The sequence below is a fragment of the Rhincodon typus genome, unplaced genomic scaffold (genome assembly GCF_021869965.1).
Source record: "Rhincodon typus isolate 14 unplaced genomic scaffold, sRhiTyp1.1 hic_rhity00000051, whole genome shotgun sequence".
Lineage (NCBI taxonomy): Eukaryota > Metazoa > Chordata > Chondrichthyes > Orectolobiformes > Rhincodontidae > Rhincodon > Rhincodon typus.
Window position 1 is genome coordinate 400,701 of NW_025965689.1, and position 23,495 is coordinate 424,195.

Consider the following 23,495-nt stretch of genomic DNA (forward strand, 5'->3'; position numbering starts at 1 on the left):
ATATTCAATGGTGTTACCATCACTGAATCACCCACTATCAACATCCTTGGGGTTACTATTGAGAGAGAATCTAACCATTGGTCCTTGACACTCAATGCTATTACCATCACTGAGTCCCCCCACTATCAACATCCTGGTGGTTGCCAATGACCAAAAACTGAACTAAGCTCGCCATGTAAATACATCGGCTACAAGAGCAGGTCACAGGCTGGGAATCCTGCAAGAAGTAACTCACCTCCAGTCGCCCCAAAGCCTGTCCACCATCGACATGGCACAAGGGATAGTCAACATGGTTTTGTGTACGGAAAATCATGTCTCACTAACTTGACTGAATTTTTTGCAGAAGAGACAAGGAAGATTGAAGGCAGAGCAGTGGACATTGTCTAAATGGACTTCACCAAGGCATTCGACAAGGTTCCACATGGTGGACAGGTTAACAAGGTTAGATCACATGGAATACATGGAGAGCTAGCCAACTGTACACAAAATTGGCTTGAAGGTAGGAGACAGAGGGTGGTGGAGGGTTGCTTTTCAGACATAAGGCCTGTGATCAGCAGTGCACTGCAAGGATCAGAGCTGAGTCCACTGCTTTTCATCAATTACATAAATGATTTGGATGTGAATATAGGAAGCATTGTTACTAAGTTTACAGACAACACTAAACTTGGTGGTAAAATGGACAGTGAATAAGTGTATCTCAGAGTACAATGGAACCTTGCCTGGGCTGAGGAGTGCAGACGGAGTTCAATTTAAATAAATGTGATGTGTTGCTTTTCATAAAGCAAATTAGGGCAGGACTTATAGACTTGATGGTAGTGTCCCAGGGAGTGCTGCTGAACAAAGTGAGCTTGGAGTGCAGGTTCATAGTTCATTGAAAGTGACATTGCATATGGAGAAAGAAATGAAGAAGGTGTTTGGTATGTTTACCTTTATTGGTCAGTGCATTGAGTATAGGTCATGTTGCGGCTGTACAGGAGATTGGTTAGGTCACTTGTGGAATACTGCAAAGGAAAGATGTAAAGAAAGTTGAAAAGGTTGAGAAAAGATTACAAGGATGTTACCAGAGTTGAAGGGTGTGAGCTGTAGGGGGAGGTTAAATAGGCTGGAGCTATTTTCCCTGGAGTGTTGAAGGCTGCGGGGTGAGCTTTTTGAGGCTTATAAAATCATGAGAGGCATGGATCGGGTGAATAGCCAAGGTCTTTTCCCCAATGTATGGGAGTCCAAAACTAGACGGCATAGGTATAAGGTGACAAGGAAAAGATTTAAAAAAGGACCTGAGGGCAACTTTTTCACACGGAGGGTGGTGCACGTATGGAATGAGCTGCCAGAGGAGGTGGTGGAGTCTGGTATAATTACAACATTTAAAATACATCTCATAGGTATGTGAATGGGAAGGGTTAAGAGGGTCATGGGCCAAATACAGCTAATTGGGACTAGATTAATTTAGGACATCTGGTCGGCATGGATGAGTTGGTCCTAAGGGTTTGTTTCCATGCTGTGCATTTCTAGGACTCTATAACTGTGAGTCAGGAGTGTGATGGACTCGAAACGTTAACTCTGATTTTCTCTCTCCCTCTCTCTCCACAGATGCTGTCAGACCTGCTGAGTTTCTCCAGCACTCTCGGTGTTGTTTCAGATCTCCTGCATCCACAATACTTTGTTATTCGTTATGTAAAAATTGGCTTGAGTACTGACACCGTGGATTTCATCAATATGTCATGTGGTGGAGCCAAACTGGGACTCAACATACCTTCTCGTATTTGTAGAATTATTATTTGCCCTGAAAATACACAATTAGATAAAATTGATAAGTTTTGTGGGTTGCATGGCAACAAAGAGAAAACAATTCAGCGGTTTTTCCTTTGAAAATTGCTCTGCCTAAAATTCATGCTCTAAAATGCACCTATGTATTTGTCCTACGTTCTGAAATGTTTATTAACAAAGTCTGGAGATGTCTTTCCCATCGTCCAAAAGAAACGCGATTGGGAAGTAGATTCAGGGCTGAGCTGGAGAGATTTTTAATCAGGAAGGGAATCAAGGGTCATAGGGAAAAGTGGAGTTGAGGATGATCAGATCAGACACGATCTCGTGGAATGGTGGAGCAGACTCGATGGGGTGAATGGCCAACTGCTGATCAAATGCTTTAACATGATAGCTCTTATTTTCATTTGTTCAGCGGTGATGCATAATAAGGCTCACTTGTTGACGTCATGTGTGTGACAACGTGAGAGCAAAAGCGCATGTGTGTGTGCGCACATGAGAAAAATAGTGTGGGTGTGTGCGTGAGCAAAAGTGTGTGAGAGAGAGAATGTGCATGTGTGTGAGCGAGGGAGAGAATGTGGGTGTGTGTGCGCGAGAGAGAGAGAGAGAGTGAGAGATAGAGAGGAGTCTGTGTGTATGTATCTGAGAGAGAGAGGATGTTTTGTGTGTGAGAGGAAGGTTTGCATGTGTGAGACAGAAGACTGTATTTGTGTGTGTATGAGAGAGGAATCTATGTGTCTGAGAGACAGTCTGTGTGCGTGTCTGTACATGCACGCAGGAGAGAGGAATCTCTGTGTGTGTGTGAGAGGGAGAATGTGTGTGTGTGTGAGCGTGTGTATGCGCATGAGTGTGTGTGTGTGTGTGAGTGTGAGAGAGAGAGGGGTCTGTTTGAGAGAGGGGTTCTGTGCCTGTGTGTTTATGTACGTGAGAGAGAGGAGTCTGTGTGTGTGTGAGAAGTGTGTGAGAGAAAGAGAGAGAGAGAGAGGTATCTGTGTGTAAGTGACAGGAGTCTGTGTGTTTGTGTGTGTACGCACGTGAGAGTAGAATCTGTGTATGTGAGAAAGAGAGATGTGTGCATTGTGTGTTTGAAAGAGCATAGGCATGCATGTATATGAGTGTAGGTGTGAGAGAGAGATATAGAGAGACTGTGTGTATTCATGTGTGAGAGTGTGGGCATGTGTGTGTGAAAGGGGCAGAAACAGACAGAGATGGAAGGGATACAGATCAAGGAAAGCAGAGAGTGAGGGAGGGAGAGAAAGAGAGAGAGACAGAGACAAAAGAGGGCTAACAAAAGAGAGAGAAGGAGGGAGAGTCATGGAGGGAGAGGGAGAGAGAGAGACAGAGGGAAAGAAAAATAGAAAGGAGGACAGAGAGAGGGGGAGAAAGGGAGAGGGAGGCAGAGGGAGAGTGAGTGAGAGATGGAATAGAGAAATGGGAGAACAAGACAGAAGATAGAGAAGGAAGGAGAGTCTGAGAGGGAGGGACAGCGTGCGAGAGACATGGAGAAGGGGTGGTTAGACAGAGAGAAATAGAACAAAAGGGACAGGATGAGGGAAATAGAGTGAGAGGAAAGGGAAGGAAGAGAGAGGGGGTGGGGTAGAGAGAGCATGACAAAGAATGACAGTGAGAGGGAAAGAGAGGGAGGGAGAGAAAGAAAAAGATGAGAGAAAGAGAGACAGTGATAGGGTGTTCAGAGGGAGACAGAGAGAGAGAGACAGTGATAAAGAGTGTGATGGATAGGGAGAGACAGATAGAAGAAAGAAAGATAAAGAGAGAGAGGATGGATAAAGAGAGAATGAGTGTGGGAGCAAGAAAAAGAAGAGAGAGAGTTGGGAGACAGAGAGAAAATGGGAGGGGAGACTGAGATAGGGAGATGGGTCAGAAAGAGAGAGAGAGAAAGAGGGAGAGAAAAGTTCTAGGGACCTGTATTTAATTCCCATCATGTGCAGAGAGCAAAAATGGAATAAAAAGTGAAGGTAATTAATGCTAGGCCCAACCAACAATGCCCACATCCTGTGAATGAATTCATTTTTAAAAAAGACATGCCGATTATTAATGAGATTGAGATTGAAGCATCCATTCGGCCCCTCAAGTCTCCTACACCATTCAACAGAATCATGGCTGATTCTCTATCTCAAAGCCATAAAGAAAGAGAAAACAATTCAGTGGTTTTACCTTTGAAAATTGCTCTGCCTAAAAGTTATGCTCTAAAATGCACCTATGTATTAATCCTACATCCCACTTTGTCTTCATTCCACTTGGTTCTTCTCAAATCCAGACAATTATTTATCTCCTCAGATTTATTTTTGACCCACCCTCCACATCATTCTGTGGCTGAGAATTTTACAGGCCCACTCCCCTTTGGGGGAAGATATTTCTCCTCATCTCAGCCCTACTCCATCTCCTTTAGACTGCACCTCCCTGGTCCTAGACTCCTCTTAATCAGGGGGAAACATACTCTCTGCATCTAGTCTGTCCAGCACTGGTCGTATTTTCAATCTGATCCCCTCTTCTCAAAGAACAAAGAACAAAGAAACTTACAGTACAGGAACAGGCCCTTTGGCTTTGCAAGCCTGTACGGACATGCTGCCTGTCACAACTAAAACCCCCTACCCTTCAGGGGACCGTATCCCTCTATTCCCATCCTGTTCATGTATTTGTCAAGACGTCCTTTAAATGTCACTATAGTATCTGCTTCCACTCCTTCCACCAGCAGAGAGTTCCAGGCACCCACCACCCTCTGTGTAAAAAACTTGCCTTGTACATCACCTTTAAGCCTTGCCCCTCGCCTTCTTCTTCTCCTTCTAAACTCTAGTGAATATAGCTCCCACTCAAATCAATCTCTCCAGATAGGACAATCTTGCCATCCCTGCTATCAGCTTAGTGAACTTCTGCTTCACTCCTTCTCTGGAAAGGATATCCTTTCCTCAGTAGGGGGACCAAAACTGCACACAATACTCCAGGTGTGGTCTCACCAAGACCCTGTATAACTGCAGTAAGACAACCCTACTTCCAAATTGTAATCCTCTTGCAATGAAGACCAATGTCCCATTTGCCTTCCTAATTACTGGCTGGACCTGCACGTGTACTTTTATTGACACTCTGATCCCTTTGTACATCCACACTTCCCAATGTATCACCATTTCAATCATATATGCTTTCTGTTTCTCCACACCTGAAGTGTATCATTTTACATTTAGCCATGTTGTACTGCATCTGCCATGAGTTTGCCCCACTCACTCAATTTGTCTAAATCACCTCCATTGTGCCCTCCTCACAATCCTGCCCAGTTTTGTGTCATGACCAAATCTGGAACTGATGCATTTTGCTCCCTCATCCAGGTCACTAATATATATTGAGAGTGGCTGGGCCCCAAGTGCTGATCCCTGTGATATCCCACTAGTCACTACTTGCCTCTCGGTAAAAAAGAGCCATTTATTCACACTCTGGTTGACAGACAGGAAACAATTCTCAATCCACATCAACATAATATCCTCAATCCCTTGTATTTTGCACTTTGCGCAGGAATCTTCTACCAAAAGTCTTCTGAAAAAAACAAATATACTGCATCGACTGGTTTTCTCTCATCCATCCTTTGACCCTCAGAAAGCACCAGTCAATTTATTAAGATTCATTTGCCTTTCATAGCCCCATTCTGGCTTTTTCCAATCCTTTTAATGCTTTTTAAGTGTTCTGTTATCACATCTTTTATAATTGATTCCAGAATTTCCCCTACAAACCGATGTTTGGCTATCTGGTCGATAATACTCCACTTTATTTTTGTCTTTCTGCCTCCTTTTTAAACAGAGGGGTTGCATTAGCTCCCCTCCAATATGTGCGAACTGTTCCAGAGCCTACAGAATCTTAGAACATGACCAACAATGCCCTCATTTTGTCTAGTTTTTTAAAATTCATTCATGAGATGAGGGCATTGCTGGCTAGGCAGCATTTATTGCCCATCGCTAATTGCGCAGAGGGCAGTTCAGAGTCAACCACATCGCTGTGGGTCTGGAGTCACATGTAGGCCAAACTAGGTAAGGATGGCAGTTTCCTTCCCTAAGGGAGGCAAGAGGGGATTTTCTGACAATCGACAATGTTTTCATGGTCATCATTAGATTCTTAATTCTAGATATTATTGAATTCAAATTCCACCATCTGCCATGGCAGGTTTTGAACCTGGGTCCCCAGAATGTTGTTTGGGTCCCTGGATTAACAGTCCAGCAATAATACCACGAGGCCATTGCCTCATCTAGTTCCAGTTCCTTAAGCATACTGAGATATGGATTATTAGTCCCTGGGGATTTAGCAGCCTTCAATCCCATCAATTTCCCCAACACTATTTCCCTACTAATACTGATTCCTTTCAGTTCCTTCCTCTCACTAGACCTTGGTTCCCTAGCATTTTCTGGGAGCTTACTTTTCCTCTTTTGAGGAAGACATAACCAAATTGTGTTTTCAAACCTTCTGCCATTATAATATCCCCCAGATTCTAACTGTAAGGGACCTATGATTTTCTTCACAATTCTTTTCTCTTCACGTGCTTCCAGAAGCTTGTACAGTCAGTTTTTATGTTCCCCGTAATTTTATGCTCATTCATGTTTTGCTGCTTTTGAACAAACTCTAAACTTAATTGTACAAATTAATTCACACACATACATTCACAAGCACATACTCTCTTTTCATACATTCATGAGATATGGGCATCACCGACTGGACCAGCATTTATTGCATGTCCCTAATTGCCCACACATGATTAAGAGTCAACCATTTTGGGGTGGGTCTGGATTCACATGTAGACCAGACCAGGTAAAGATAGCAGATTCCTTCCCTGAAGGACACAGTGAACCAAATGGGCTTTTCCTGATAATTGACAATGATTTCCATTGGATCAGCTTCTTTTTTGTTAAATACAGCTTGCTTTTAAAAAAAATTCAAACTTTAATCATCTGCTGTGGTGAGATCCAAAACTCAGGCTGAGGTTCTGACTCCATTGTCGACTGACTTAGCAAATTGACTGACTGTCTGAGTGACTCACATACAGACACACAAACGCACACAAACTCTCATCCACACCGTGCACCCTCTCTGACTCTCTCACACTCACTCTCTGGCTCACATTCTCTCTCTCTCCCTCATGCCCTCTCTTTGCCACACACTCTCTCGCGTGCCTTCACAATCTCTTTGTCCCCACACAGTTTCTCTCTCACATACATACACACATAAACATTTCCATACTTGTGCACCGATAAGAATCATGTATTTCCCATGTGTCTGGATTTACATGTCAAGTTGTGTCACACACACCATGTTTACAAAATTCAATGATCATTGCAGCGTTTGACAAAATTCATTTCCTTTTCAGAAATACATCAGATTCAAGTGACTGAACAGAACATAGTGACTGGCCCCTGAGGGATTTCCCCAGTATCTCTTTATCCCGTTCACTGACACTGTCTCCAAGAGATCGAAACCATTCGGAATCAATGAGAAACCTGGCAAAGGGAAGCAGAGGGGCTTTCCACAGACACAATTCTCTCAAGCAATCTCTATCTTTTTAGCACATTCTCTCTCATAGTCTCTCTCTGGTCTCTCCCACATGCATGAAATAGGTGTGAGACAGTGTGTGAGAGAGTGTGAGCGAGATAGTGTATGAAAGAGAGTATATGGTAGAGAGAGTGTATAAGAGAGTGTGTGTGAGTGACAGAGTGTATGGAAGAGACAGTATATGTAAGAGAGACAGAATCAGAGAGAGTATATGAGACAGTATGTGAGAGAGACGGTCAGCGAGACTGAGAGAGAGTGTGTGAGAGCGTGAGAGAGAGTGTGTGAGAGCGTGAGAGAGATAGAGCGTGCGAGAGAGTCAGAGAGAGACAAAGAGGGAGTGTGACTGAGAGACTGCATTTGTTAAACAGTCTGGGAAATGCCAGCACACATATGCAATGCTATCTGTCCACAGTCTGGATGGGAGTGTGTCTGTTCACATTCTGGTTGTGCACTGAGCTGAGGGCAGGAGCCGAGTGACGGATTTATCCCTTGCGGCCACTCGGAAATGGTGATAAAAGCTGGAGGTACGTACCGAGCAGCAGGAGAGTGGTGAGGATCTCCATCGCTGTGCCCTGTCTGTTTGGGGCATGCATTCAGTCAGTGACTCAGTCTGGTGTTTCTTGCTTCTCTGATCCTAATGGTGGCAGGGGAGCACAGCCAGAGAGTCTGAGAGAGATCAAGGTGGGACACAATGGTCAGTCACTGGTACCTTTCTGCCCCAATCGCCCTCCATTCCCCTTCCTGATTCAAAATCTCAGCCTTCAATAGACTCGACGACCCAGCCTAGACGGTAAAAAAATTCAACAGATCGACTCTGCTCGGAGAGAAGAAGTTCCTCCTCATCTCCGTCTTCAATGGGTGACCTCCCTTATTCTGAGATGATGCTTCTCTGGTCCCAGACACTCCCACATAAGGGGAAACAACCTCTCTCCGCATCTCCCCTGTTAAGTCCCTCGAAGAATCTTCAATAAGGTCACCTAAACTTCAGCAGGGACAGGGGCCTGACCGACTCAACCTCTCCCTCATCAGACAGTCCCTCCGTACCTGGGATCAGCTGAGTAAATGTTCTCTGGATCTGCCTTTCAAAGCAACACTGACATCTCCAACCTTTCTCAACTCGTTCATACTGAGCAGTCCCCCTGAAATCAATCCAGATATTGCCCTTCTCTTTCTCTCACTGTCCCTCTTAACAAATCCTCTCTCTCTTACCTGAGATCAGAGAAAAGGATGTTTGCGAGTTGGGAGTGTGACAGCACTCTAAGAGTGATGTGTTATGTGCAGGGAGCTGTTACCACAGTGGCGCTGAAATGTCTCATTCAGACAGGCAATTGGTAGAGATAGTAGGAACTGCAGATGCTGGAGAATCCGAGACAACAAGGTGCAGGGCTGGATGAACACAGCAGGCCAAGCAGCATCGTAGGAGCAGAGAGGCTGACGTTTCGGCCCTAGACCCTTCATCAGAAAAGGGGGAGGGGAAGGGGGTTTTGAAATAAATAGGGAGAGAGTGGGAGGCGGATAGAAGAGGGATAGAGGAGAGGAAACAAACAGGTCGAAGAGGCGGGGATGGAGCCAGTAAAGGTGAGTGCAGGTGGGGAGTTAGGAAGGGGATAGGTCAGTCCAGGGAGGACGGACAGGTCAAGGGGGCGGGATGAGGTTGGTCGGGAGGAGATGGAGGTGCGGCTTGAGGTGGGAGGAGGGGATAGGTGGGAGGAAGAACAGGTTAGGGAGGCAGGGACGAGCTGGGACTGGTTTTGGGATGCGGTAGGGGGAGGGGAGATTTTGAAACTTGTGAAATCCACATTGATACCATTGGGCTGCAGGGTTCCCAAGCAGAATATGAGTTGCTGTTCCTGCAACCTTCGGTTGGCATCGTTGCGGCACTGCAGGAGGCCCAGGATGGACATGTCGTCTGAGGAATGGGAGGGGGAGTTGAAATGGTTCGCGACTGGGAGGTGCAGTTGTTTGTTGCGAACCGAGCGTAGGTGTTCTGCAAAGCGGTCCCCGAGTCTCCGCTTGGTTTCCCCGATGTAGAGGAAGCCACACCGGGAATTGGTAAACGGCTTTTGAGTTCTCCCTCGGTGTTCCGTTGAAACAAAAGACAAAACAATCATGAGTTGGCAGGGTCAGGTTTCCACAGACCCAGGATTTTTTTTTAGTTAGTTGAAGATTTCTGCTGGCTGGCTGCTGAGCGAAAAGCTGGAGTTCTCTGCTGTTAGAGTGAAGTCTTAGACAGCGAGGCTCTCTCTTAAAAATCAAAACAGGAAGATTGTTCCTTTCTTCTGGACTGCAGAGAGGCAGCATGTGAGAATCATAACGAGAATCATTACTGAATAGCATTTTTGCCAAAGGGTGTATGTATGGGATTCTATCTATATTGGAACAGTTGCTGATTAGTAGTTAAATATTTCAATAGAGTAAAGTTATACAAATTCTTCTTTCTGTTATATTTTAATAGTGCTATCAGAATAAAGTGTGTTTCACTCATGTTTACGAGTGGACCAATCAAATCAGAGAGTCTTAAAGCACAGAAACAGACACTTTGGCCCAACTCTTCAGTGCTGACCCTGTTTCCCAAACCAAACTAGTCCCATTTGCGTGCATTTGGCCTATATCCCTCTAAACCTATCCTATCCATATACCTGTCTGAATGTCTTTTAAATATTGTAACTGTTTCGGAGTAGATTTGTCGCTCGGGTTGTGGGTGTTGTCGTTGGTTGGCTCGCCGAGCTGGTTCATTGTTCCGCAGATGGAACCTGCTGGGTTACATCATCAGTGCAGCCTCTGATGAAGTGCCGCTGTGTTTTCCCGCCTGGTTTTTAAACTCTGGAATCCGTTGAGCTGGATTGCATCACTTCCGGTTTTCCTTCGCAGTGGAGTGTATATGGGGTTGAGTTCTATGTGTTTATTGATGGCTTTCTTCATGGAGTGCCAGGCTTCTAGGAATTCCTGTGCCTGTCTCTGCTTCGTTTGTCCCAGGATTTTGGCATTGTCCCAGTTGAATTGGTGGTTCTCCTTATCCATGTGGATAGACATGAGTGAGTATTATCATCGCCAAAATCCTGGGGCAAGCGAAGCAGAGACAGGCACGGGAATTCCGCGAAGCCTGGTACTCCACAAAGAAAGCTATCAACAAACACATACAGCTCAACCCCATATACATTCCATTGCAAAGAAAAGCTGGAAGTGAGGTAATCCAGCCGGGCGGACACCAGAGTTTAAATAACAGGTGGGAAAACAGAACAGCGCTTCATCAGAGGCTGCACTGATGATATTACCCAGCAGGGTAATGAAACGTCTGCGGATCAACAAACCAGCTCGTGAGCCAACCAACCACAACATTGTAACTGGACCCACCTCGATCACTTCCTCTGCAAGCTTGTTCCATATACGCACCTGTGCGAAAACGTTGCCTCTCGGGTCCCTTTTAAATCTTTCTCCTCTCACGGTAAACCTCTGCCCTCTAGTCTTGAACTTCCCACCATGGGGAAAAAAAGATTTTGGCTATTTATCTTATCTGTGCCCCTCATGATTTTGTAAACCTCTAACACCACCCTTCATCCTCACTCCAGGGAAAGTAGCCCCAGTCTATCCAGCCTCTCCCAATAACAGCCTTGTAAATCTTTTCTGCACCCATTCCAGTTTAATAACATCTTTTCTATAGCAGGGCGACCAGAATTGTATGCAGTACTCCAAATGTGGCCTCACCAATGTCCTGTACAACCGTAATATGACATCCCTACCCATCTACTAAATGCACAGACTGATGAAGGCAAGAGTATCTGCAACATAGCACCTTACACTATAATTTTTTATATATTTTTTTAAAAAGTTGAGTCTGACTGTTTCTAACAATATACTTTGGGGGATGTGGTCTGGTCGATAACAGAAGAATAGCTCAGAGCTCTGTGAATCATTAAATAGAATGGGCAAGTGGACTTTGTCAGGAAGTCATGATGGTCCAGTGGTTGTGGGGTAGGGGGGAGCGTGCGATGCTGGTGGGGAAGCAGGTGTTAACAGAAATTCTGGAAAGTAGGTACCATAGACTTTCCCTTCCTTAATCAGCATGTTCATTTGATTCAAACAGCAGTGAAGGTGGACATGGAGAGATTGGGGAATTGGTTCTGTCGGGGGTCCATATCCCCCCATTCTCTCTCTTTCTCCTCTGTTGAGAAGGGAGGACGCCAATAGTGAATGTTCCCAAAAGTCAATAGGAGGTTAAGTAGTGCTCCAATCCCCTAGCCCTGAGGAGAGGACTGTCAACTCTCTGATACCAGCGTGTTCTGTTTTGCGAAATGGCCCAGGAGGCCCAATCATGGAGGCCCAGATATGTCATGGGAACAGGAGAAGATTGTTCGGTCCTTTGCACCCATTCTAGGCCCCAGGGCTCAATTATCTAATGCCCCCAACCACTAGATCCCTGCATGGCCCACTCCTATCTGACTCCCCGTCTGACCACCCTTCTCAAATTGAAACAGCCTCGGCCACACATTTCCGGGCAGTGCATTACAGACTCCTTTCTCGGTGGAAACATTTCTTCCTCACTTCATCCCAACTTGCTCCATTTGTAGCTCACTTTAAATCTACACCTCTCTCCTCCACCATATTCCTGTTTCTTTTACGAGCTGGATCAGCTTTGACATCAACCCCCTCCCCCCACCCCAACCGCTCTGCCCAGCTCCAGTTTTTAGGGCGAAATGGGATCGAAGGCACTCTTCCTCATCTCGATTATCAATCTGCCCACCACTTTCTCCTGAAACAATGACCTCTTGTTCTAGATTGTCCTGCATGAGGAAACATCCACAAAATACTGTTTTATACCCTTCGCAATCACAAATTGCGTTTAGTGGCAGGACACAAGGGAGCTCAGAGGAATCTCTGCAGATCCCTGAAGGTGGCAGGACAGATTAATAGAGCAGTTAAGAAGGCATACAGGACACTTGCCTTTATTCTTTTTAATTCATTCATGGGATGAGGGTGTCGCTGATTATGCAGCATTTATTGCCCACCCTAATTGGTCAGATTACTGTGGGTCACATGGAGGCCAGGCCAGGTAAGGACGGCATTTTCCTGCCCGAAGGGACATTAGTGAACCAGATGGATTTTTACAATAATGGATTCACAGTCATCATCAGACTTGTATCTCCAGATATTTTTATCGGCCCCAGCAGGATTTGAACCAGGGTTCCCAGGCATTATCTGGGGCTCTGTATTGACAGTTGAGTGATAATATCGGTAGGCCATCATCTCCTCAGTTGAGGTATAGATTATAAGAGCGGAAAAGTGATGTTAGAGGTTTACATGACATTGGGAAGTCCACAGCTGGAGCATTCTGTGCAGTCCGGTCTCTGTGCTATAGGAAGGGTGTGTTTGTTCTGAAGGGGGTGCAGAGGAGATTCCCCAGGACATTGCCTAGGATGGAGCATTTCAGTGATGAAGAGAGGCTAGATAAACTCCGGATGTTTTCTTTAAAGCAAAGAAGGCTGAGCGGGGACCTGATCGACGTGTGTAAGATTATGAGGGACATGGACAGGGGAAATAGGAAGCAACTGTTCCCCTTAGTCGAACAGTGAATAACAAGAGTGAAATAACTCCACAGAGGCTGGTATCCCATCACTAAGTCACCCGTTATCAACACATAGAAAGTCCTTGACACTGAGCCAGTTCGCAGATTGAATAGAACCCCCGCCATTCCTGTTTATAGGGCTCCCTGATCGGACCAGGATAACAGCCCTAATCTGGGAATTCATACCTACGAGGTCCATCTTCAACTTAAAAACCCTTGGATGACCTTGGTGGAATTCAGCTGTATCTGGCAGTGACCTTTGCTCAGGACAATCACTCTTGTTCCCCATAATACTATTGCCATCCTGTATTGTGATCTGGTTTCTCCAGACCCAAAAAGTTTTCAATTCTGGTTGTGATTGCTCTCTGGCTTCCCCCATCACCAGCAGCTGGTCCAGTTTTGCCAGGACTGGATCTTTCTGAAAACAAAGTCTGATCTTTTCAGCTGTGACTAGAAATGTGTTCAGAAAATTTAAAGCCATTATGGACACCTCCAGTGACGGCACTTTCAGCAGCGTATCTTCCAGTGGGAGGTTACTCACTGCATCCGCATTTGCTACTTAGCTGGCCAGATGGTTTTCCCATTTAAGATTATATGCACTTAGCATTAGAGCCCACCACTAAATTCAGCCTGAAGCCATCAGTGGCACGGCCCTGTCCTCTTTAAATAGCCCTAGCAGGGGTTTGTGGTCCATTACTATTAGACATTTACATCTGTAAAGATATTGGTGAAACTTCCTCACACCAAAGATGAGCACCAAACTGTCATTCTCTACCTGGGCATATCTTCACTTGGCATCAGCCAAAGTTCGGGATGCATACACGATCGGGTATTTCTCTCTGCTGGGCCACCGAAGAGCCAACAGTACCCGAATACCGTACAGGGAGGCATCGCATGTCAGCACCACATCTTGCCTGAGATCATGGTGTGCCAACACCTTAGACAATTATAGCTGATTTTTCACTTCCGACAAAGACTACGTCTTCACTATGAGACCATTTCATAAACTGACCTTTTTTCAATGGCAAATGTAAGGGTGCCAGGATGGAGGCCAGGTAACGTATGAATATTCTGTAATTATTCACCAACCCAAGGAAATACCTATGCTCTGGTACAGTGTGAGAGCCAGCTACCTCTGATCATGCTCACTTTATCTTCCAGTGGGTGTAACTCAGTCTTATCAACTCTGTCGTCCAAGTAGGTTACTTGGGGTGGCTGAAACACACATTTTTCTGTCCTAAGGCATACACACACCTGGGAGAAATGCGAAAGTACTCTGTCCAAGTTCACTAAATGCTCTTCCCGGTCATTAGCACATTATCCAGATAAATGGCGAACTGGGGTAGACCTTGTAGAAAGTTTTCCATCGTCCACTGGAAAATGGCACAGGCTGATGATGCCCCAAAAGGCAGTTTGGTGTATTGGTGCAAACCCTTATGGGTATTAATTGTAGCATAGGTCTGGGAATCCTCATCTAATTGCAATTGCAGGTACCCATGGCTCATGTCCGGCTTCGTGAAGGACAGCCACCACACCCTCCCCGCTCCCCCCATCGCCCCTATGGGTGTTGTGTATAAGCCCTCTATGCGAGGGATTGGGTATTTATCCATCTGTGAAAACTGGTTTATTGTTTCTTTGAAATCCCCACAAAAGGCTAAACAAACCATCGGGCTTCATAATTGGTAAAACCAATGCTACCCATAACGGAAACTATACTGGTTTGGCAATTCCTTTCCTTTCCAGCCTCCTGATTTCTGCCTCTACTTTTGCGCATAAGGCAAATGGCACTGTGTGGGCCTTGCAGAATCATGAAATTGCATCTTGGTCAACATGTCAGGTGGCCTGGCCCCTTTGACAGTCCCCAGGCTTCCCTGAAAAACATCCAGGTATTTAATTAGGACTTCACTCAGGCAACCATTTTCTAATCAAAAAATGTACAGCCAATCAAGTTGAATCTTTCTCAACCAATTTCGCCCCATCAAACTTGGGCCTATGACCTTTCGCACAATCAGTGGTAACTGAACAAGCTGTTTCTCATAGGGACCTACACCAAAGTGGTACCCTTAAACCATAGGGGTTCCTCCGTACAGGGTCTCAGCCTGACTGAGGTCTTATGCAACCTTAAAGTTTGAAGTCCAGAGCGAATTTTGGTAAAGACCAGTTCTGCCATCATTGATACAGCCACACCAGTATCAACCTCCATGAGAACCGTGTGACCATTTGACCAGACATTTATTTGGATTGGTTGTGATTTGGATATTACTAAGCAATTTACTTGCTCTAAACGAGCTGTAGGTGGATTTTTCAGGGTGTGCACACTCCTGGATACTGGCCTTTGAGTTCTCTTACACCATTCATGCTTAGTGGGACACTTTTGTTGTCTTGAGACCACATTCTGGCAGTAACTTCAATGGCCTGCCAGCCCAGATCCTCGAGAAAATTCTGACTATTTGGCTGAGGCTTGGCTTTGTTTTGGGGTTTTGCTGTGGGCTTACTGAGGCTCCTTCCAATTAGGATATGTCCTAAGTGAGGCTATGCACTTGCCTTCATTCAAGGCAGTATTCCCCAAGCTGAGTGGGCCTGGCAAGGATGTCGATGTCTATCAGCATACCCTGTAATTCGTTAGCTCGACTTTCCACATTTTCTAACAACAAAGCTAAAGGTAGTGCCTGTCTGAAGTCTCATTGGGCTTCAGCTTGTAGGCGCTTTTGCGTGGTCATGTCATTAATCCTACATAACAACTGTCTCTCAGAATCTCACTTAGGTTTAAATCAAAATCACACACCTCTGCCAGTCATCTTAACCTCATCAAAAAAATCCCAATATGAATTCCCTGGTACTCAAACTGTTGAATAGCAACTCAGAATTAGTTGTAGCTTGGGTTGTAATATTCCTTAGCTAAATTTGTAAACTCTTGAAAGATTTTAGTATCTGGTGCCTCTGGGAAAGTTAGGCTCCGAATAACCAATATTGCCATGGGTCCACAACCTGTCAGGAGAATCACTCGTTGTTCATCTGTCCCAATGTTATTTGCCCGGAAACAATAACTATATACTGGGATAAGTCTTTGGCCACTGAATCGAACAAGTCAAGCTTCCCAAATAGCAGCATGATGCCAGAAATCCTTACCCCAATTCAAAGACAATTGTTGTGAGCGAATCTCTTCAGGGGCGTGTTTCTCAGTCATCACTAAAATAACTAAATGAAGGCTGATATCCCATCACCAAGTCACCTTTATTTACATGTGCTTAGTACATGACACTGAACCAGCCAGCACAGAGCTGGCTCTCAGAATGAGCAGAATCCCTGACACTCCTGTTTATATCTGTAAGCCAGGTCTTCCCTGACAGGACCAGGTTAATAGCCCCAAACAGGGAACTCATATTCTATGAGGTCCAGCTGGCTGACATTGTTCCAATCACCACAAGAGGGGGCTACAAAAAGAGACTAAGGGCAATCTCCATGGATAAGCAGTGTCAGATTTGAAAGCAGAAGTTTCAACACCAGCAGAGAAAACAAAAAAAAAAATATTCAGGTCAAAAAGCAGAACCCAACAAGAAAGCGGAATTACCTGTGGCTAACAAAAGATGGTCAATGAGCATTGTCCAATTCAAAACTTAAGGTAGACAAAGCAGCAAAGTGTAGAGGTAGGTTAGAGAATTGGACATCTTTCAGGAAGACGCAGATGATGCTTAAAAACAGAAAAAAAATGATCACAAAAGTAAGATGTTAAGAAACATAAAAATATACAGAAAGAGCTTCTATGGATATATAAAATGAAAGAGAGCAGCAACGTCCAGTGACTACAGAATTTTGGATGATTATCAATGCATCTTATGTTTCCAGGGTAACTTCATTCACTACTCTGGAATATGGATGATCAGGTTCCAGTGGTTTGTCAATCATTAACCCTGTTACTTACCCCAGCACTTATTCCTTCCTAATACTGATCCCATTCACATTGGCCCTCTCACTCAACCTTAATATTTGTTCTCTAACATTTATGTGCACTTACTGGAGCCCTCTTTTGTGAAGACAGCAGCAAAATATTTGTTCAAATCTTGTGCCATTTCTTTGTTCCCCAGTGTCACTGCACTTGTCCTACATCTACCTTCATAAACTCCTTGTTCTCACATATTTATAGACATTTTTACAGCTAATTTCTATGCTCACTGCAATTTTCCTCTCCAACACTTTTTTCCACTCGAGATTTATTTTCCTCTTTTTGCTGATTTCTAAAATGTTCCCAATCCTTCGGTTTGCTGTTTTCTTTGCTCTGGCAATTTTACATCTCTGCTATTTGGTTCTCCCTCATCTCTTTTTTAACCCATTGTTGAGCCACTTTTCCCCCTTTTCCATTTGTCAGACAGGAATGAATAATTGTTGTAATTCATGGGTACTATCTTTAAGCATGAATCACGTCCTATCCACCATCAACCACTTTAGTATGACTCCACAGTCCATCCTTTTCAATTTGTGCCTCTCGTGCTCATAGTTCCCTTCATTTACATTCAGGATCCGAGCTTCTAGTTCAACTACTTGGCTCTTCACTTCAATGAAGAATGACCTCATATTATGGTCACTCTTCCCCAAGTGACCAGCACATCACAAGATTGCTAATGCATTGTTTCTCATTGCAAAATGTCCCATATAGAATATCCTGTTGTCAAGTTGGTTCTTCAAGGTATTGGTCTGGGCAACTAGGGACGGACAATAAATGCTGGTCATCCAGCAAAGCCCACATTTCACAAATGAATACAAAACAAACAGAACACATATACACACATACACATGGAAATACTCCACCACTTTGTCTTATCCAAGCTATATGTAAATTAAACCCATGATTACATTGCACCATTCTTGTTTAAATCTCTGATGCCTTGCTTGATGCCTGAAGACACTTATAGGCAAGCTAATGGAATGTCAGACATTACTGCAAAAAGATTTGGGTACAGCAGTAGTGAAGTCTTGTTTCAAATGTATCAGACTTTAGTTATGTCGCACCTGCAGTCCTGTGTGCAGTTTGGGTCTCCTTATCTCAGCAGATATGTTATTTCCATGTACATTCACCAGACTTGTCCTTGGGATGGTGGTAACATCCTATGAAGAGAGAGTGGACAAACCGGGCTGGTATTATCTAGGGATTCAATGAATGAGTGATGATATTATTGAAAACATTGTCGCACAATGCTTAAAAGGGAAGAGACATGGTAGATACAGGTTTAACAGTCGCTGGTTGGGGGAGACTAGAACCAGGCAAGGTTTTAAAATAATTGGGACTTAGGTCCAAAATGAGGGCTTATGGTATTTTGCTCAGCTTTAGAATTCAGTACCTACAGGGAGCTGCAGTCACTCCATCTCGGTGTATATTTAAGGGAGAGACTGATAAATTTCTGATTGCCAATTGTTAATTGGGATATGGGGATGGAGTGCGTAAAACACATTGAAGTGTTTGATCAGGCATGATCATATTCAATGGGACGGCAGGTTCAAGTGGCTGAAAGGCCCACTCCAGTTCCCAAGTCCCTCTGTTGCAAAATGAACACTTCCTGTTTCTTTTCTCTCTCAGGAATATACTCAAGTCCTTCACTTCCCTAATTATGAATCTCTGTTCAGAAGTGTGCAATTTATAGACTTGCTGGCACAAAGACTTGTTCTCTGACTTAATGCAATGGCATTAAAATAAAATACAGTGTAAGAGATTAGACCCCAGCTGTGCTTTGTCTCAGGGAGGACTGAAGGTCAGCAACAGCTGAGTCAAGCCTCATCGAAGCAAGTATGTCAGTAAAGTTTTCTGACAAATACGTGCATATAAATGACAGCTTCAACACTGGCTCAGACAAGCAGCATTAGCAACTTTTTCATTTCTTGTAAACTCCGAGTGTGTTGGATACTAAATAAAAACCATAAGAACTGAGGATGCTATAAATCAGAAATAAAACCAGAAATTGCAGGAAAACTCAGCAGCATCGGTGAAGAGAAATCAGAGTTAATGTTTGGGGTCCTGTGACCCTTTCTGAAAACTGATGGTAGCGAGGAAATTCTTGTTTTTTGATGTAGAAGGTAGGGTGGGAGTAAGGAGTAAACAATAGGTGGGGACAGAATGCAAAGAGAGAGAAAAACAGTTGGACAGACAAAGGAGTGGACAACGATCTGGCTCGGAGGGTGAATAGTTGTTAACCGAAACTGTTAGTGGCATTGGAACTTAACCCCTCTGTTGAGAAAAAATGCACTAATTAGATAACAACAGAATACAACAACTCTATTGAAATACTAGTCAAGTAATGTACTGAAATGCTACACCATCTGACGTTGCTACCAATGAATTTGTGTCTGAATTCAGATATATAATAAATCATTTGATGGGTTACTTACTGTTTTGATGGAACGGGAGAATCCAGCTTATGGTTTCGCATAACAACCCGTGTCAAGAAACAATCCTGAAGCTAACAGCCTCTTCAAGTGCCTCGCTCTACAGAGTGTGTGAAACACACTGACAAACTCCGCAAAAACCTTCTTTATTTCGACACTTCCCTTTTCTGATTTTTTAAAGAACCTTTGAAAGACTCACACTGCAGCTCATGGAATTTTTTTTTTCCCACAAGATGCATGAAAGCAGTGTTGCAACTGCCTGCTTCAATGGAAATAAGAGAATACATGCACTGAAATAAAACCATATTGGTATATCAGGTAGGTGGGATTCAGTGTTTCTTGGAATTCACATCTCAGTCCGCAGTGTATAACAGGCAGAACAGTGTCTGGATTTTTTTTTTCTCCCACAAGTGTGAGGACAACATGCTACATTCCACTCGTCAGCCCTCACACTGGTAATGTCTCACTGGAGACAAAATTCGAATTAGCTTTATTGTCATGTGTACCAAAGTAAAAAGTACAGGAGTACAGTGAAATGTGTACAATGTCACCCCACACAGCACCATCTTAGGTACAAAGTATCTAAGTATGAATCATAGGTACTAAAAAAGGTACAAAAATAGAGAAATGAAGAGAAAAGCTAAAAGTTCTACACTACAGTTCTTCGTCGTATAAGTTAGGAAAATCTTGATATTTATGGAATACCCATGATTAAGTGATGGCCTTGTCGTGATTGTCTCTTGCCTTCAGCTGTGAGGAGGAAAGAAAGATTAAAATGCACTGACACAGGGTCCAAGCTTGTGTTTACTGTGGAGAGATAGAGATAAAGACATGAGCTTTGTTTGACAGTGAGAATCAGCACACATGTAGTACTATCATATCATTGCATGGAAATATTCCTTAGGGCCCCAGCCACTTTTGTGAAAGTCAACATGTTCAATAGGGGAGTTATTTCCTTCAATCCTGCATCTTGGATCATGTTTCTTTTTTCTCTCTCTCATTCAATCAATAATCTGTGTCAAGTACCTGCTAGCAGATGATATTTAAGGTCTGGATAGCTTTTGACAGCAAAAACAGAAGGGCAGTTTGGCAGGAAAAATAGGAAAGAGGATTATTATCTGAATGGCTATGAACTGAGAGAGGGGAATGTCAAACCACACTTGGGTGTCCCTTGTAAGCAAATTACTGAAAGTGTGCATTGCAGATGCAGGTGGGGATGGTTACAATGGTCAGGGAACCTTAATTTCAGTTTAAAAGAGTAGCGGTAGCTTGAATTTCAGTTTATAGAAACAGAGGAAACTTTCTCTAACCCTGTGCTGTATTTGTCCTGTGAGTATTTGATAGGCCAGTGTAGAAGGAGTTTATTTTCCATTTGCTTTTATATTAAAAGAATAGAGAAGTCTTTATTCTGTATCTGACACCATGCTATACCTGTCCTAAGAATACTTGATGCAGTGAGTTTTAAGAGATAGCTTTACTTTGTGTCTATTCCCTTGCCATGTTAAACTAGTTGTTTAATATTACCCACTCACCTACACCTGTGGAATGTAGTGATTCTGTATGAGATGGAGTTGTAATAAATGCTTGTTGGATCCTTCAATATCACCCTTCTCCCAGTTTGTTATTTAAGGCGTGATAAACACCATCAGATGAACACCCTGTTGGAGGAAATCTCACTCCTCTGGGTAGGGAGGTTAATTTCAACAACCAACAGTGACTTGGCAGCAGCGCTACTGATCAAGCTGGTTGGGTCCTGAAGGACATAGCTGCTAGAATGGGTCTGCAGCAGGTAATGAGGGAGGAAGCAGCAAGAGACAAAGTCCCGCCTTCACATTGAGAATAACCTCCATCGTGTTGTGTGGCACTGTCACCGTGCTAAATGGAACAGACTTTGCATAGATCTAGCAACTCAAGACTCGGCATCCATGAGGCACTGTAGGCCATCAACAGCAGCAGAACTGTACTCCAGCACAATCTGTAACCTCATGGCCCAGCATATTCCCCACTCAAACATTACCATCAAGCCAGGGGGTCAACCCTGGTTCAATGGAGTGTGCAGGAGTGCATGCCAGGAGCAGCACCAGGCATACCTGAAGATGAGGTATCAACCTGGTGAAGCCATCAAACAGAACTACTTGCACGCCAAACAGCGAAAGTAGCAAGTGATAGACAGAGCTAAGCGATCCCACAACCACAACCAACAGATCAGATCTAAGCTCTGTAGTCCTGCCACATCCAGACGTGAATATAGTGGACAATTAGACAACTCACTGGAGGAGGCGGCTCCACAAATATCCCCATCCTCAATGATGGAAGAGCCCAGCACATCAGTGCAAAAGATAAGGCTGAAGCATTCGCAGCAATCTTCAGCCAGAAGTGTCTAGTGGACGATCCATCTTGGCCTCCTCCAGTGGTCCCCAGCATTACAGATACCAGTCTTCAGCCAATTCGATTCACTCCACGTGATATCAAGAAACGGTTGGAGACACTGGATACTGCAAAGGCTATGAGTTCTGACAACGTTCCAGCAATTGTAATGAAGACTTGTGCTCCAGAACTTGCCACTCCCCTCCCCAAGCTGTTCCAGTACAGTTACAACACTGGTATCTACCCAACAATGTGGAAAAATTGCCCAAGTTATGTCCTGTACATAAAAAGCAGGACAAACCCAACATGGCCAATTAACCCCCATCAGTCTACTCTCGATCATCAGTAAATTGATGGAAGGTGTCATCAACAGTGTTATCAAGCAGCACCTGCTCAGAAATAACCTGCTCAGTGACGCCTAATTTGGGTTCCGCCACGACCACTCAGCTCCTGACTTCATTACAGCCTTGGTTCAAAATGGACAATAGAGCTGAATTCCAGAGGTGAGGTAAGAGTGACAGCCCTTGACATCAAGGCTGCATTCGACCAAGTGTGGCATCAAGGAGCCCTTGCAAAACTGGAATCAATGGTTATCAGGCAGCAAACTCTCCAGTGGTTGGAGCCATACTGGACACATAGGAAGATGGTCGTGGCTGTTGGCGGTCAATCATCTCAGCTCCAGGCCTTCTGTGCAGGGGTTCCTCAGGGTAGTGTCCCAGGCCCAAGCATCTTCAGCTGCTTCATCAATGACCTTCCCTCCATCAGCAGGTAAGAAGTCGGGATGTTCGACGATGACTGCACAATGTTCAGCACCATTCATGACTCCTCAGATACTGAAGCAGTCCAGATCTTGCACAATATCAAGGCTTGGGATGACAAATGGCAAATGACATTCACACCACACAAATGCCAGGCTATGACCAACACCAATGGGAAACAATCTAACCACCATCCCTTGACATTCAATGGTGTTACATCACTGAATTCCCCCACTATCAACATCCTGGGGGGTTACCATTGACCAGAAACTCAACTGGATCACCACATTAACACAGTGGTGACAAGAGCAGGCCAGAAGCTAGGAATACAGCGGCGAGTAACTCACCTCCTCACTCCTCAATGCCTGTCCTCCATCTACAAGGCACAAGTCAGGAGTGTAGCTGAATAATCCCCACTTGCCGAGACGAGTACAGCCCCAACAACACTCAAGAACCTTGACACCATCCAGGACAAAGCAGCCCATTTGATTAGCACTACATCCACAAGCATCCATTCCCTCCTCCACCACCGATGCTCAGTAGCAGCAGTGTGTACTATCTACAAGATGCTCTGCAGTAATTCACCAAAGATCCTCAGACAGCACCTTCCATGACCACTTCCATCTAGAAGGACAAGGATATCAGACATATGGGAACACCACCAACTCCAAGTTCCCCTCCAAGTCACTCACCATCCTGACTTGGAAATGTATCACTATTCCTTCACTGTCGCTGGGTCGAAATCCTGGAATTCCCTCCCTAACAGCATTGTGGGTCAACCCACAGCAGGACAACTGCAGCAGTTCAAGAAGGCAGCTCCCCACCACTTCTCAAGGGCAACTAGGGATGGGCATGAAGTGCTGGCCAGCCAGTGATGCCCACATCCCATACATGAATAGAAAAAAAAAAAAAAAACTCGGCCAGTCTGCCTCAGTGGTTCAGTGTGCAACTGCCTCCAGCTCCAGCGCAGGCTGCTGACTCTCTCTGAGAAAGGGAGATTTGACACTTTCTGGTGCAGGTGAGCTTTTACCATTTCTTGTCAGACATTGTAGCGGGCAGAATGTGACTAGGAGATTGGCACCAAATTGTGTGTGTCCCTTACTGTAGCACATCTTGAAGATGCACAC

The 23,495-nt window shown here is 44.5% G+C and overlaps 3 protein-coding genes, 1 long non-coding RNA gene and 1 pseudogene across 8 annotated transcripts in view; 3 read left to right on the forward strand and 2 right to left on the reverse strand.

The window, feature by feature from the left end:
• LOC109929682 (histone H2B 7-like) overlaps positions 1 to 23,495 on the forward strand; it is an 823,479-nt gene that overhangs the window by 324,928 nt on the left and 475,056 nt on the right. The gene's annotated exons all lie outside the window — the stretch shown is intronic.
• LOC125488138 (histone H2B 7-like) overlaps positions 1 to 23,495 on the forward strand; it is an 844,706-nt gene that overhangs the window by 324,916 nt on the left and 496,295 nt on the right. The window lies entirely within an intron of this gene.
• LOC109926824 overlaps positions 1 to 23,495 on the forward strand; it is a 162,587-nt pseudogene that overhangs the window by 58,192 nt on the left and 80,900 nt on the right.
• Positions 1 to 23,495, reverse strand: part of LOC125488142 (zinc finger protein 239-like) — a 341,309-nt gene that overhangs the window by 33,829 nt on the left and 283,985 nt on the right. The gene's annotated exons all lie outside the window — the stretch shown is intronic.
• LOC125488161 lies at positions 1,581 to 19,387 on the reverse strand. The gene is made up of 4 exons (XR_007266234.1): positions 19,247 to 19,387; positions 17,876 to 17,971; positions 7,838 to 7,971; positions 1,581 to 1,780 (listed from the first exon to the last, which is right to left on the reverse strand). It is a non-coding gene; the product is annotated as an uncharacterized LOC125488161 (long non-coding RNA).